The sequence below is a fragment of the Panthera tigris genome, chromosome B3 (genome assembly GCF_018350195.1).
Source record: "Panthera tigris isolate Pti1 chromosome B3, P.tigris_Pti1_mat1.1, whole genome shotgun sequence".
Lineage (NCBI taxonomy): Eukaryota > Metazoa > Chordata > Mammalia > Carnivora > Felidae > Panthera > Panthera tigris.
The window spans coordinates 10,083,411-10,100,429 of NC_056665.1; the positions used below are offsets into that span (position 1 = coordinate 10,083,411).

General features: G+C 42.4%; 1 protein-coding gene across 7 annotated transcripts in view; it reads right to left on the reverse strand.

Annotated features, from left to right (window-relative positions):
• The window catches only part of AKAP13 (A-kinase anchoring protein 13), a 335,984-nt gene extending 319,169 nt beyond the window's left edge, over positions 1-16,815 (reverse strand). For all 7 annotated transcript variants that reach the window (XM_042988121.1, XM_042988120.1, XM_042988117.1 and 4 more), the window contains exon 1: positions 16,605-16,815. The gene's annotated coding sequence lies outside the window, so the exon portion shown is untranslated. The remainder of the gene's footprint in view (positions 1-16,604) is intronic.
• Positions 16,816-17,019: the final 204 nt, after the last annotated feature.

The window sequence follows — 17,019 nt, forward strand, 5'->3', positions numbered from 1 at the left end:
TGTATAAATCATAACATTCCTATACTGGTATTAAGAGAGAAACAGTCATCTGAGGAGAAAGAAAAAAAAACAAAAAACAAAAAAAGCCTACCATAAAGGAGAAGAACTCAAAAACTGCCCAGATCAGTCATTTGTGTAGCTCTGCTTAATTTCCCATATCTAATTTGACAGAAACCTCAGATTTCATACAGAAGTGCTTAATGGAAGGTTTATGGTCCTAGTCCTGCAGCGATTCTGTCAAAAGACAAAAAGACTACTCAGCAATTCTTTCGCTTTGAGTTGAAGTTTTTGGTTCCATATCCCTGAAACACAGCATGCCGTGATTCAGAGACGGCTTATGGTTTATAGTATTATACACTGGACTAAAAATACCATTTAAGAATCCTTATTAGGAAAATGATAGTTTTGTAGTGACTTTCAAGACAACTAGAATAAATATATTCAAGGGGTAAATTTTATATGAAATGTCTCAGTGACGCTTCGATTTAAAAAACAATGTATGAAAAAAAGGCAAGATCTTGCTAATTTTCTAGAATCTGGCATAATGGGTACACAGGGGTCAATGCTACTGTTCTGAGTATTTTTTGAGTATGTTTTAAAATTATTATGTGACATTTCTTAAAAATGAGGCAGACAAAAGAATTAGGTAGACAAGCCATACCTACAGTCTCACATCAGTCACCCACATGTCAGTGTGAAGCTGCTGAACAGGTTCAAACGTAAAGTGACAGAGACCTGCCCTGACCAAGCACAAAAACCAGGTAAGAGTTGTACAGATTTTCCCACCTGACTTGGTCTACACTGGCCATCTTCCATTTAACATGGTGCTTCTCTTCCCCAAAAGGGATGATGTAACTCACCAGAATCAAACTACAACTGATGCTGGGAGGAGAAAACTAAAATCTGTTTATTCTTAACGGGGTAGATTTTATTAATGGTTCAATATAATATGTATATATAGTTGTGTCACAAATTCATCCATCCATCAGCAATCCAAGTATTTCCTGCATAGCCACTAACATCTATATGCCATGATTGATGCCAGGTCCCAGGGATACAGTGATGAACGAAACAGATGAAATCTACCCTCCAGAAGCTTACAATCCAGAGGAAATACAGATATAAGTGATTACCTCAATCCCACCGAGTCAAGTGAGCAGTGTGACAAATGAATCCTACTGAATTAACTAGAAAGGAGGAAAGATACAGTGAGCAAAGACATTATGGAAAAGTTAAAGAGGTGACCAAAAACAGTACAACCCAAGATACTTAATGTATGCAGGAAAAACAATCATTCGTCCTGGTTGCTGGCACAGTTTTTCAGAAAAAACACTTATTTCTACAGTTTACGATACTGTTCTAACCAACTAGGTGTTTCCAAAAGAAAACTCCCATCTTTTCTAATTTATATACATAATTTATCCTGGGGGGGAAAAAATGTCTCATTCAAAAAGGTAAAAAAAAAAAAAATGTTACCTATAGCCATCCTTTAAGATAAAAGTGACTTTAAATATTTAAGTCAATCCCAATTATTCAAAATTCACATATAGCATTGTTCAAGGTTCAGCTGTACAACGTTCCTTCCAAGTTACCAGAAATCTTGGTGGAAAAGGTTGAAGTTTAAACCTGGGTGTATTTAACATTACAAAAAGGTTCAAAAGCCAATTTATCATACTTTTAGGTTTTCAGATTTTCCAGAAGTGAAGAAAAGGGAAAGAGGAAAGAAGAGAAAGACCTGAAAAACAATACTATTTGACAGAGGGAAAAATTCAGGGCCATTCGTATCTGGCACAATAAAGAGAACAGATTCCCACCGGTGATAAAGATTTAATCATATACACATCCAAGCTCTCAGAATTCTTCTCCTTTCTGCCACCACATACTAAGGTTTCTCTGGCATCGTCATCTAGACAAAGATTCATGAGGAGGTCCCTCTGAATGACTGGGCTATCAGCAATGATGAAAAGGAACTCACACGTCCTGTCCTAGGAAATCACCCAGACACAATATTTATCAAACAGTTCTATTTATTGTTCTGTATTAGAAAAAGAAAGATATTTAGGGGCGCCTGGGTGGCGCAGTCGGTTAAGCGTCCGACTTCAGCCAGGTCACGATCTCGCGGTCCGTGAGTTCGAGCCCCGCGTCAGGCTCTGGGCTGATGGCTCGGAGCCTGGAGCCTGTTTCCAATTCTGTGTCTCCCTCTCTCTCTGCCCCTCCCCCGTTCATGCTCTGTCTCTCTCTGTCCCAAAAAAAAATAAAAAATAAAAAAAAAAAAAAAAAAACGTTGAAGAAAAAGAAAGATATTTAAAGTGCAGCAATGTGGCAGGCAACAATAGCACAACATAATTTAATCATTCCAACCAAAGTAGGAAGGAAGAAGTCACGATGACTTTGAAGAATCCTCACTGATGTTAAAACATCCTCTGTCTCTCTTCATGCCCAAGACCATAAGCTTCATATCCCCCTTCGGCCACCCTTGTAGCACTCAATGAAAGGTCAATACATGACTTCACTGAACAAAAGAACTCAGGGGCAGAATAAAACAGTACCCCGCTCAAGGTTGCACAGCTAGTTATGTGACAGAAATGCAGCCGAACTGGGACCAGTCTCCTCCAAAGTCTTCCCCGCTCGCTAGCTCGCTACACAACCTTGCCAAGTAAAAACTGTTTTACTGGGGGTAGAGGGGAAAGGAGATGGAATCAGGTGACAAGTGGGAGTGAGGAAACCAGCAAAGTATTCAGTTACAGGGTTATTATCTCCTAAGCCAGGAATGAAAAAAAAAAAAAAAAACAAAAAACACCTTTCCCAGAAATTAGCACATGTAACGACTCTGTTCATCTGCCGGAGTCTCCGCACCAATCACTTCCCATCCCCTAAAACCCCACAGGAAGTAAGTAAGGACAATTCACATTTAAGGGACTACAGAAAGGAAACTTGCAACGCAGTTCAGTGAATCACCTGGGCCTTTCCCAGACTATCCTGAACCCTGTCTTTCTTTCAGTTCACCTAATTCCTTTGCGTTAAGCAGAAGATGTACACCCAAAACACACGCTTACTACAAGCTGATCCCGGCACAAAGCGAGGGGATTGAGGAAAGGTGCTGCAGAGACTGCAAGGTGCATACCTGCATTGTCCTCAGCACCCACCCAACCACTTCTGCACCGCTAAAATGAACTTAAAAAACTGGTTTTTCAACTCCCAATATAGGTTAAACATGAACTAATTAACTGTTTGTAAAACACTTTGAAGATGTGAAAGAGTATGTAAATGTTAATTATTAATGTTGATCCACAAAGCTCCCCGCATGTCAAGTAAAATACAACCGTACTGGTAAGTTTCTGCTACTTTCAAGGCACAAACATGGAAGCCCAGCATGTTTTAAGAATTCTAGGAAAACTCTAAGGGCAAACCACAATGATTTTCTATTTACAACATGAACAAGCTGGAATTTTAAGCTGGCTATTCTGGATATAATTATATGAGTTTAAAAAAAAAAAAAGTGACTTCTGGCATATATGTAATAAAACTAGAGTATGTTTAGAGTCACAAAGTCCTGGATGAAAATTACAGTTCATTGACCTGAAATGGGCAAAGTAAAATCTCTGAACCCCCGTTTTCTCATCAAAAAAGGTGGGGGTGGGGATAACACCTATCTTATAGGCTATTGTAAGGAATTAAGAGAATGTAAACGAACACACAAAACACTCGTAGGCACCTAGTAAAAGTTTCTTCTTCCTTTTAGTGACTTTACTTTTTAGAAAACACCGTTTAGGAAATACCCTTTGTCAACAAATCGTTCTAGACTGCGAAAGTCTTTTGAAAACACTATCATGCTCTAACCATACGTACAGCACCATTTTGGCAGGAGAGCCCAGGCAAAAAGGCCGGTCATTCCTATCCACTGACCCATATATATCCTTAATCCTCAAACAGAGAAAGCACCTCAGTCAGGCCCCAAAGGCCTCATGTGACCAAATAAACAATTAGAACTCTACTTCTCAACTCTTGTTGCCACATTTTTCCCTAAATAATTCCCAAACTGCAAGGTCTCATCCAGACATCCTTTGTATTCTGAAGCCCAGACGTGCTGTGCACCGTGTACCCAGGAAGCAAAAAAAAAAAAAAAAAAAAAAAAAAAAAAATTTCTTCCAGCTTGTAAAAAGTAACAGAAATTATTTGTTACATCACAATGCACCTACCTGCTCCCACTCCAGAAACACACTTCCTTTAGACAGGGCAGAACTCAACTGGCAAAACCAGGTAGGTGGATGTATTTACAGATACTGTTCAAATGATACTATGTATTTTTAGAAGGGATTCACGAATTACAGGAAATGTCAAATTTGCAAAAAGCCCCTGATATATCTACCTCCTTCAGCTGTGAAAAGGAATACTTCTAAAACACTAAGTAAATGCTGATGGTATAATTCAGATTTCAAACAATATGTATCATGCTCAGTTCAATTCATCTCAAATGATTTGTCCAACAAATTTCAGGTGGTGAGTAATGCCCCCTTTGAACAAAATGGTGCCACATTTAGCCAGGTGGGGCAAACATGTGTTAATAATTTTCCCAGAAGCTGTTACGGACTCCTACCCAAACCCCCACTCTCCTACGTGATGCCCCTCCCTGTGATCAAGGGCTCAACTTTTTAAGACAGCAGACCACAGTCAAAGACCCAGCTATGGGAAGGAGTGTTAGCAACCACAAACAAATGAAACTCCTCAGCCCAGAAGCTCACCAACTGAGCAGGACTCTCCAAAAACACAAACTCCCTTTATTAAAAATGAGACTAGGGGTGTCTGGCTGGCTAAGTTTCTGGACCATGCGCCTCTTGATCTCAGGATCGTGAGTTCAGGCCCCATGTTGGAAGTAGTATTTACTTAAGAAAAATAAATAAGACTAACGAAAATACATACATCGCAGAACATTTAGAAGATGAAAACTACCCTACCATCTCACTCCTCAAACACAACTAAACAATCTGCGATAGCCTCCTTCCAGACTCTCCTGTGTACTAGGTGTATGTGAAATACATGCAAATGACACCCCCACATCACATTACAAATCATAGATATGCTCACAGATTGGAAATGTACAACAGATCTCACGACTAGTTTTCTCATGCTCAGAGGAGAGCAGCTTTCAGCACGTGTACAGTCCTAACCGACTCTGATTTAAAAGGCAAGGCGTTATTTAGGTCACCACCTTCCTCCCTCACGCGCATCCAGCCCCTCAGAACTAGTAGCTGTTGTTGTTTACCACGATCACTACCATTACTAGCTACCCTGCCAGGTGAGCTGCCAGGTGCCAGGAGTCTAGAGATTCCTAATTCTCGCAATAACCCCTCTTCTTTATCTATAGTTCTCTAGATCTTATACCCAGTCCAGACCTCATTCCCGAACCACAGATCTGCACAGCCAATTACTTAGTGGTGTCTTCACTTAAAATCTCACTGAGCTCGGGCCCCTGGGTGTTTCAGTGGGTTAAGCGTCCGACTTCAGCTCGGGTCATGATCTCACAGTTCATGGGTTCAAGCCCCGCACCGGGCTCTGTGCTGACCGTGCAGAGCCTAGAGCCTGCTGCGGATTCTGTGTCTCCCTCTCTCTGTCCCACCCCCGCTCACACTCTCTCTCTCAAAAATAAATAAACATTAAAAAATTAAAACAAAAAATCTCATGGAGCTCAAACTTAACATGTCCAAAAAGAGAAACGACGACGTCTTCCTCCCAATAAACTCACGCACACCTTCCCCGCTGAGGAAACCATTCCACCATTCACCCGGTTGTTCAAGGAAAACACCCGGCGATCGTCCTGGACTGCTTTCTTCCCTTCAAAGCCTTTTTCCAATCCATAAATAACCCTATCAGTCCTACCTTCAAACGCACACCGACTCCGACCTCCTGTCGGCACCTGCGCTGCTACGAGCTGGACCTCAGCTACCATCCTCCTCCCCCAGAGCCAACTACCACAGACTCCCGGCCGCCCTGTTCGCACTCCGGCCCGCCACCTCCCCAGGGATCCCGTAAACCTGAAATCAGCTCTCGTGGCTCCTTGCTCCAGCCCTTCGGCGGCTCCCTGTCATACTTAAAAGGCCTATGTGACCTGGCCCCTGCCTCCCTACGCGTGACCTCCTATAGTTCTCCTTCCTCGGCCATCCCGGCCACACCAACCTTCCCGTTCATGCTCCCACCTTAAGCTCTTGGCCTTTCGTGTCCCTCCTGCCCAGAACGTCCAGGGATCTGCAGCTGGCTTGCTCCCTTCACTTCCTTCGGGTCTCTGCTCCAATCTCCTCGCCTCCGGAAGGTCTTGTTTGACCGCCCCAATTTCTGCTAATACTCTTCATATTCTTCCTAAACTTATCACCACGAGACATCACCAAAACTGTTCACCTGTTTACCTTCTTCTCCCCTCACTAGAATATCAGCCCCTTGATGGCAGCAACCACCTGTTACTTGTCACTGCGTCCCCATCACCTGCAACAGTGCCTGACAATACAGAAGGCCCCCTTGCGTGCTGAGGGAATTCAATCAGCAAACAACGCCACAAGGAATGTCACGTGCCCATTTTACAAACGAGAAAACGGAGTTACCTAAAGCCACACAGCAAATAAGTTGTCAAATGCATCTGAAAGAACCAGTAGTCGTCCACTGACTCACTACATCTTGTGCCATAAGACTGAATTACACATATACGCTAGGGACCAAAAATGTAAAAGAAGGCCTTTCTGTACGAAGATATCGGACCACAGTGGTTTTTCTCTGTCTGTTCATCACTAGAGCATTTCACATCTTTGATTTATCCTATGTATGTGCTATGTATGTACTCCTCACCTGGAAGAGATCTACTCATCTGTATTCCCCACCGGATAAGGGCTCAGCTACAGACGGCAGGCACCGAACAAAAGTTTCTTTGATATTTATACGCCCCCCCCACCCCAAGATTTGAAGAATCCTGTAACAAGACTTTCAGCACCACCAATAAAGTATACTCTTCAAAGAGAGATCGAGTAACTGCATCCAGACTTATCCTGCCAACGCCCCCTCCAACAACTAGGGAAAGACAAAATACGTAAGGTGACGTCTTTGAGACACTGGACAACAGGCACGAGGGACTGCCATCCCTAACTGAGGGGAAGAGAAGGGACGGGCCACCACCACTCCAGCTTTCTCAGCCTGGAGGCACTCTGGAGTGCAGAGTGCGATGAGGAGGATCCTGAGCAGAGCGTGGCAATCTTGTCAAAGTGACAAGACCTAAGAGTTTGGGGAGGCTGAGGAATCTGAAAACTCCAAAAATCATCACAGGGAGGCCTCCTAGAGTCTGATACTAAAACATAAGCTACGTCTCTCAAAAATCATGACCAACCCAGGATCATCACAAGAATGCAAGGCTAGTTCAAAGTGCCAAAATCAGACATCAACAGAGTAAAGAAGAAAAATATATGATCGTCACAAAAGATGCAGAAAAAGCCTCGGCAACATTCAATATGCTTTCATGATAAGAACTCCCCACCAACTAGAAACGGAAAACTTCAACTTGATAAAGGCCATGTACAAAAGCAAACTCTAAATACAAGCATGCCCAGTTTTATCACACTTTACAGTTAATGTATCGTTTACAAACAAGTATTTTTAAAGTATGTGCCTTTTTTAAAACAGAATGCTTCTGCATACTTAATAGACTACAATATAAACATAGCTTTTACACGTAATAGGAAACCAAAAAATTAATTTGGCTCACTTTATTGTGATACTCACATTATTGCAGGGGTCTGGAATCAAACCCACAATCTCTTAGTATGCCTGTAACATCACATTTATGGTGAAACACAGAATGTTTTCCCCCCTTAACATGAGGACAGGATGTCCACTTTCAAAATTCCCATTCAGCACCATCCTGGGGGTCCTAGCCAATTCAGTAAAGTAAGAAAAAGAAACAAAAGGCATACAGACTGCAAAGGAAGAAATCAGACTGCCTGTACTTGCCAATGGCACTATTGTCTATGTAAACAAAAGTCCAGGGGCACCTGGGTGGCTCAGTCCGTTAAGCATCCGACTTCTGCTCGGGTCATGATCGCGCAGTTCATGGGTTCATGCCCCAGGTCGGACTCTGTGCTGATAGCTCAGAGCCTGGAGCCTGCTTCGGATTCTGTGTCTCCCTCTCTCTCTGCCCCTCCCCCACTCGTCTCTCAAAAATAAATTTAAAAAAAAAAAAAAAAAAAAAAAAAGGGCCCAAAGATCTACAAAAAGGATTCTAAAACTAAAACTGAGTTGGGGCACCCGGGTGGTTCAATCAATTGAGCGTCCAACTGCTGACAGCTCAGAGCCTGGAGCCTGCTTTGGATTCTGTGTTTCCCTCTCTCTCTACCCCTCTCCTGCGCACTCTCTCTCTCTCTCAAAAATAAATACACATTAAAAAAAATTTTTTTAACTAAAACTGAGTTTAGCAATGCTGTTAAGATCCAAGGCTGGCATATAAAATTCAATCCTATTTATACTAGCAATGAACAACTGGAAATTGAAATTTTAGAAGCATCATTTACAACAGCACCAAAAAGCATGCTATGTGTGTGTGTGTGTGTGTGTATTTTACAAAATACAGGCAAGATGCAATTACTGAAAATTATAAAACACTAATTAAAATATCAAAAAAAATTTTTAAGAAAAAAATTTTTAAGTATATTTATTTATTTTGAGACAGAGAGCAGGACAGGGGCAGAGAAAGGGGGAGAGAGAGAATCCCAAGCAGGCTCCACATTGTCAGTACAGAGCCTTATGCAGGGCTCAAACTTACAAAGTTGGATGAGTCAACTGAGTCAAAGTTGGGTCAAAGTTGGATGCTTGACCGACTGAGCCACCCAGGTGTGCCAAAAAAACAGGTCTAAATAACTATACCATGTTCATGACTCAATATCATTAATATGTCAATTCTTTCCCAAACTACAGATTCAATGCAATGCCAACCAAAAATCCCACCAGGATTATAGATATCAACAAGCTGATTCTAAAATGTACCTGGAAAGGTAAAGCAACTAGAATACTCAAATATATACTCAACTATTTCTGAAAAATAGCACAATTAGAGAAGCAACATTACCTGATTTCAAGATTTACTATAAAGCTACAGTAATCAACAGTGTGTAAAGGACAAATGGAAGATTCACATCAATGGAAAAGAATCCAGAATCCAGAAGTAGACCCAAGGTATATGATCAACAGACTTTCAACAAAAGTAATTCAATGGAGAAAAAACAGTCTTTTCAAACAACAACAACAACAACAACAACAACAAACACATTGGAACTACTGCTTATCTAAAAACAAAAAAATAAATCTCAGGGGCGTCTGGGTGGCTCAGTTGGTTCAGCGTCTGACTTTGGCTCAGGTCATGAGCTCACAGTTCATGGGTTCTAGCCCCACGTCAGGCTCTGTGCTGACAGCTCAGAGCCTGGAGCCTGCTTCAGATTCTGTGTCTTCCTCTTTCTCTGTGCCTCCCCCGTTCATACTCTGTGTCTCTCTGTCTTAAAAAATAAATAAACATTTTAAAAAATTTAAAAAACACAAATATAAATCTCAATCCATGCCTTGAACCATTCAGAAAAATTAACTCTAAGTAAATCATAAACCTAAATGTAAAATTTTAAACTATAAATCTAATAGGAGAAAATTCAGGGGAAGTCTTTTTGTTTAGGTTAAGCAAAGATTTTTCAGATACTACACCAAAAGCACAATCCATTAAAGAAAAAACAACTGGAACATTACCAAAAGAACTGCTGTTCTAAAGACAATTATTATTAGGAAACAAAAAGCCACAGACAAGAAGAAAGTATTTATAAACCATAATCATGTATCTGATTCTAAAATGTATATACAACTCTCAAAAGCCAATAATAAAGCAAATAATTCAATGTTTTTAATCGGCAAAATAACTGAATACATTACCAAAGAATGGCAAATAATCACATGAAAGGATGCTTAACATCATTAGTCACTAGGCAAATGGGAAAAAAAAAAAAAAAAAGGCTACATTCTGTATGTTTCCATTTGCATGACATTCTTAAAAAGGCAAAAAACCATGGAGACAGAAAACAGATCAATAGTGTCCAGGGTCTGGGAGTGGAAAATGGGTTGACTACAAAAGGGCTCAGAAGAATTTGGGGGATAAAGAAACCATTCCATACATATCTTGACCGAAATAGTGGTTATGCAAATGTATACATCTGTCAAAACTCCCAGAATGCTACTGAATTTTACTGAATGTAAATTATACATCAAATAAAGAATGAGAAAATAGAGACTAAAGAGATAACAATGTACTGAGTAAACCTTGATTTTACCCTGGTTAAAAAAATTTTAAACCAACTGTAAAAAGATATTTGCAGGACAAACAGGAAAAGTTGAAGATGCACTGAATAATATTACTAGACTTGTTAATTTTTTTATATGTGACCATTGCATTTGGTTATGCTGAGCACAAAGATCCAGATCCACAAACATTTTCTATAAGAGGCCAGATAGTGAATGTGTGGCTTTGTGGGCCTCATGGTCTCTAGTAACTATTCTGTCACGGCAGCACCAGATTAGCCACAAGCAAATGAGTACTGTCATGTCCCAATAAAACTTTATTTAAAAAACAGGCAGTAGGCCAGATTTGGCCTGAGGGCTACAGTTGGAGAACTCCTAATACAGACAAAACTACAATGACGTAAAGCAGAGTAGCGGTTGCCTGTGGTGAGGTAGGCAATGGGTAAGGGTTGAGGGGAAGAAGTGGCCAGAGACCGGCATGAGGGAACTTTCTGGAATGATGGAAATGCTCCATATTTTGATTGAATTGTTATCTGTATGGATACATTTGACAAAACTCATCAAACTCTATAAACTTAAAATGGGTACATTTTATCATACAAATAGTAATTCAATAAACTTGATTTGTTTTAAAAATTAGTCTTTCCAGCTAATAGCATCAATAATGTGAAAAGCACAGCCTTTGAGCCAGAATAATCTTGAGTTCAAATTTTAGTTTAATAGATATGTGATCACTGTCAAATCACTTTGGGGGCTGTTTCCTCGTAGTAAAACAGCTTAATAATGCCTGACTCATAGGCTGATTTTCAAAATTAAGTAAGAAATGTAGGTATCAGGTGCCTGGGTGGCTCAGTCAGTTAAGCATCTGACTCTTGATTTCAGCTCAGGTCATGATTTCACAGTTCATGAGTTAAACCCCATGTCAGGCTCTGCGTTGAGAGTGCAGAGCCAGCTTGGGATTCTCTCTCTCTCCTCTCTCTGCCCCTCCCCTGCTCTTCCTCTCTCTCTTAAAAAAAATAAATAAATAAAATAAAATAAAATAAAATAAAATAAAATAAAATAAAATAAACGTAGGTAAGACACACAGTATAACATTTGGCACATAAGAGACACACTCCTCTGATCTGAGTAAACCAATTAAAAAAAATAATTGAAGAAAATGAGTCAGTAAAGATCAGCCAACCACACTAGCCTTCTTTTGTACTCTTGAAATATTCTGACATTCTTTGTTCACTGTTTATTGTGGTTTAACCTGACTTCAGGAACTGGCATCCAATGTCAGTTTCTGTGATTTCACAGTAACTTGGGTCCAACAGCACGCATCTTGAACTGAAATTTCTTTAGAAATTTACTCCATGACAAACATGTTATAAAAGGAAAACTGAGAAGGGCCGAAATTAAAATGTATCAATTTTCCCAAGCAAGGAGAACAACAATAAATATGGTCTATTTTAACTATCTTTTATACAGAAAAACCAATATAGTTGGATGTTTCCCCCTTTTCAACTAGGATTTAAATTTTATCCAAACCACTAAGCAACCAATAAAGTTACCAAATGATATAGCATTTGTATAGCATTTTATCTCAAGGTTTCACACAACAATAGCATGTAGTAGATAGAAGATGATTTATATTAAACGTGTGTTTATTTTACAAGTAAGAATCTTATGTCTGAGACAGATGAAGTGGCTTGTTCAAGGACATACAGCCAATAATGGCAAAGTCTGAATGTGCAGTCACATAGGCAGCTTCATATCATGTGATTTTTTAGAGATCACCATCTGAGAATCATCTTGGGTTCTGCAAAATTCTTTACCTAACTCCTATGTGCTTTCCCCCTAACTTGGCATCTTTAGTTGTCTAAAAGATAAATCAATTACATACAGTGTGACACACCTAACCCTTCAGGAATAACTAACTCACCATTTGGGATTGGTAGAAGCTACGGCAGAACACGGGCTTATGATGTCACTAGAAGTGAAAATTCAAAAGCATGTTTCCAAAAGAGCCTACGGGGTGACATAAATGGTAAATTGGTAGATTCCTCACACTTTCTCCTTTTCCCCACCCCAATAACCACATCACAGAAACACGTTGATATCCACCTTTCCCAGGCTCTGGACACTGTTCTGCGGGGTAAAAAAAAGGAAAGTATGCCATCACTCCACATAAATGTGCAAACAATCATCTCACTACCAGGTAGTCCACTGTCCCAAAAGGCCTGACAAAATGGGTTATCTCTTCATCTTCTACTTATTATGTCCCAATCAACCCATGGGTGGATTTCAAGACCATAGATGTGAGGATGTCCAAATGAAACCAACTCCCTTCCACTAACAGCTTCCTCCTCTCTCCCCATTTACAGTGGTAAGACAGGCTGACAGTGACTCAGGAGCCTGCTTCCAAATGGATGCCTGTCGCCACCGGTAATAACCAAGTCTATTCAAGTGCACTTAAATATTAACTTTGAAAGAAAAGATTATCAGAAAGTTCAAGTTTATTCATCTCGCTTTGTCAGGGATGTTTTTTCCTCAATCTGAGAGTCTGATCAGATAAAACTTTTAAAGGTTTACTATAAACCCTCCATGGCTGAACTTTTTACCCTTATTTTATTAAAAAAAAAAAAAAAAACAAAAACTAATGGCAAGATGAGCTTCAATATACACAAATGTCTATCACAGAGGCACCTGGGCGGCTCAGTTGGTTGAGCATCCGATTCTTGATTTCGGCTCAGGTCATCCTGGGGTCATGGCATTGAGCCCCGTGTCAGGCTCTGCACTGAGCGTGGTGCCTGCTTGAGTTTCTCTGTCTCTCTCTGTCTCTGTCTCTCTCTCATTCTTTCTGCACCTGTCCCTCCACCCCTGCACACTCTCTCTCTCAAAAGAATTTTTTATTAAATTTTTTAATGTTTATTTTTGAGAGAGAGAGAGAGAGAGAGAGCGCGCGTGCAAGCAGGGGAGGGGTAAAGAGAGAAGGAGAATCTGAACACAGAATCTGAAGCAGGCTCCAGGCTCTGAGCTGTCAGCACAGAGCCCAACAAGGGGCTCCAACCCACAAACCACAAGATCATGACCTGAACCAAAGTCGGGCGCTTACCCAACTGAGCCACCCAGGCACCCCCAAAATAAAATTTTTTAATTAAAAAAAAAAGGAATGCCATTACAGATTAATAGTTCTAAAACAGATCTATTCTATTTGGTGCTGTGAGTATTATACACCGAGCCAGTAAAACTGATTTGAATCACTGCTTCCTTCCGCAATTGGTGGCACCTTCAAAGGTGTTATCTTGAAGGGGAAGTAAGCAATTTGCTCACGTCTCTGAATTGTATTAACACTGCCCACTCCAGTTCTGTCTTACACAAATTTGAGAAATAGTCATAATCCCTCTCTCTCTCTATCATGTTTCAAGACTAAGGTAAAATAAGATAGAAAAGGTGGAACGGACTGAAAAACTCAGATATCCTATTACAAGTGTTGAAGATAATCCATCTCTCACCATTTCCTAAACACTGGAAACGCATAAGGTCCTACACTCCCAAGCCATTCTGCAAATCCCACTCCAAGACCTGTACGGTGAATGAGAAGATAAGTTTCTACTGCCATTCAGGTCAACTAGCCCCTTAAATGAACAAAATTGCATTTAACTAAAGAACACTCAATTCTCCTTTATGAAAAAAACAGCTAAACCGCTAACCTCAGAAGCATCAGCTTCTAAAACTGCTTCAAGTCATAAAAAGGTATCAAAATTATTATTACACCTACCAGGTAATAGGCACCTACTTAATGTCTGGCACACTATTAAGTACCTCATAGTTTCAGGTTTTACAAAGAACACTGCCAAGTATGGTACCTTACACGGTAGGACCCAGAAGCTCGGTGGGATCAAGTGACCTGCTCAAGGCTCACAACTAGTCTGTGGAAGTGTGGGGATCTGAATCTCAGTTGTAACTAGCTCCAAAAATTGCGTGTTCTTTCAAAACTGTGCGACCTCCCCATTTCACAATAGAAGAGGCAGAGATGTGAAATGCTTTGTCCGGTAGCCTTAATCATTTCACCAAAAAAGGGAGAAAATTTCTAAATGAGAACCACTTTTTGAAAATCCAGGGTGCACTATTTAAACTTCACTTCTTCTCAAGATGTAATTAGCAGGTAAAAAGAGACGTTAGAAATCCTTTTTAAAGTTAACTAAATTTCATCACAGGTCTGCAAGGGAACAGTCGTTCTGGATAAGGTCCCAGAGTTAGTGGTTCTTACGTGCACTATCGCTAACTCAGTACCAAGCACTTCGCCCGAATCCAAACGCACACTGAACACCTGTGCTGTGTTAAGTCTCCTTCTTGGCAAAGAGGGTACAAAACTAAGGAAGAAATAAGGCCCATCACAGCCCTCAAGGAGTTAACAGATTAGGAGTCCATTTGTACTACAGATACACTGGTAACTGTAATTAGGCAAATAAATGAAGTGTGAGAAATCCTAAAACAAAAAGTGTGTAGGATGTGGTATCACAGCTCAGAGAAGGAAAAAGCAACTGGCCTAGCTGTCCCATTTCGTTGGAAGTCCATTTGTTTACACGATGCCCTTCCCTGACAATCCCTTCCAACCTCCGTCAACCTCCATCCGAACAATCGCCCTACGCAGGCGACTGCTCTAAGAGCAAGGATTGTGACTCCTAAAAGTGACCTTGTTGTTGTCGTTTAAATGCACAACGCTGATGCCACAGACACATTTTTCGTTAGCTTCATCAGGTGAAGAAAGTTGGTTTTTCAAGACAAAACAAGGCCAACCGAACCAGAAAAAACCAGGAACCCTAACTTCCCCACATTACTCACTCAGCATGAGAAATCAATCAAAGCAAACTGGCACACACAGTATTTCTCAAATTTTGCTTTTTAATTTGGCAGATGGCAATGGGATATAACAACTGCTATTAACGCATCCTGGTCGGTGCTCCACTACCCCAACTGGACAGGCATTTCAGCTGGTCCACCTAGGGGACTTAAACATCGTAAGCCAAATTATTCTCACATCATAAGCCAAATGAACCGAATTCTGTAGGATTGAACCCAAAACCTGACAAGGATTGTATTTAATGCAGCCCGCAAATCACCCAAGAAACCAAGGAATACAAGAACCAGAATAGTGATTTATCTCAGCTGATCATTACTTCTTTGCAAACTTGCAAAAAAGTCACCTTTCAAAAAAGGCAGCATTTGTCCTGATCTGAGCAATCCAAAGGTTTAGAAAAATAGAATAAGATGCTTCTTCTGAAAATAAAGGGGCGGGGAAGTGGGGAGACTGGAATTAAGAAAAAAAGGCACTGCTTTTTCCTTTAGATGTGTATGCCTGAGGCAATAAACTCCCAAAATAACTTCACCCAGGAGTATAAAAGCTGAGAAGGAACACAAAAATATTGCTCAATCTAACTTTGATTGTGAATTCCTCAGTCCACAGTAACATTTAAAAACGTAAATGTGATGAAATCATTCTGTTGGAAAACTACGTATTTCCAAACAAACAAACAAACAAACAAAAAAGGCCAAAAAACCTGTCTATCCTTCCTTCTGGCGAAAAAAATTTGAGTTTTTCCCATTTAAAAAAAAAAAAAAAACAACTCTTCTCATATTGGTTAACTTTGGGAAAAAAAAAAGTGTCAGTAAGTCAAAAACAAATGTTTTGTTACGGCTCGAAGTATGGCTGCACTTGAACTAGGTGGAGAGCTGAGCCCGCTGCCCTGTCCCCATGCAGGTCCCCTCCGGCGGCGCGGCCCCGACCCGCTCCGCCCCGGAGCGAACGCAGGAGGCGCCCCCCGAAGGCGGGCGCGGCCCGGAGTGTTTACCGTCCGTGTCGGCCCGGGGGGAGCGGCTCCCTCGCGTCCGCAGCACTTGTTCGCGCACCCCGGGGACAGGAGGGACCCTCCGAGGAGCCGTGGCTCCCGGGGCCGGGGGTGCGGGCCTCGCCCGAGGGGACCCCCGTGTCTGTGCCCCGCGGCCGCGCCCCCGGCCCCGGGAGTGGGGCGGCCCCGAAGCCGGGCTGCGGAAGCCGGGAAGCGCGCCGCGGCCCCGGAGCAGACAATGAACGAAGGGGCGATGCGAGGGGGAGGAGGGGGCCGCGGAGGCGGGGGCGCTCCCCAACGCCCATTCATCCCCGCCCGCCCCCTCCTCCCCCCGCGGCCCCGCCCCCCTCCCGGCCCCCGCCCCCAAGAGCGGCCACAGCGGGAGGGGCCCCGCGCACCGCGCCCGCGACCCCTCCCCAAATCACAAAACTTCCCCCAACTCCGCCAACTAAGTTGCGCTCTCACCGTGCGGCGCCCGGGGCTCCCCCGCGGGCCCAGCCAGAGCAGCTCCGCACCTTCGCCGCCGAGAAGGACAATAGGCGGCCGCTCACCCAGTAGCGGCGACGGCTTGAAGCTGCTACTTCGAGGCGACGAGCGGGCACGACGGTCTCAGCGGAGCCCAGGAGCTTCACCGCGGCTGCTCCGGCTCCGCGTTGGCCCTGCACACAGCCCCAGCCCGCTCGCGCATGCGCCACAAGCTGCTCAGGCATGGGCGGGGCACCTAGGGAGGGCGGTAACGCCTACGAGCCCTCCCGTGAGTAAACGCGGAGAGAGGGGCCGTGAGCAGGGATTGCCCTTCAGAGCTGCCCATCAAGCTCCGGGAGGCCAATAGGAAGACACCTAGGCGGTGCGTTCAGGTTGCTAAGGGAGGCGGAGGTTG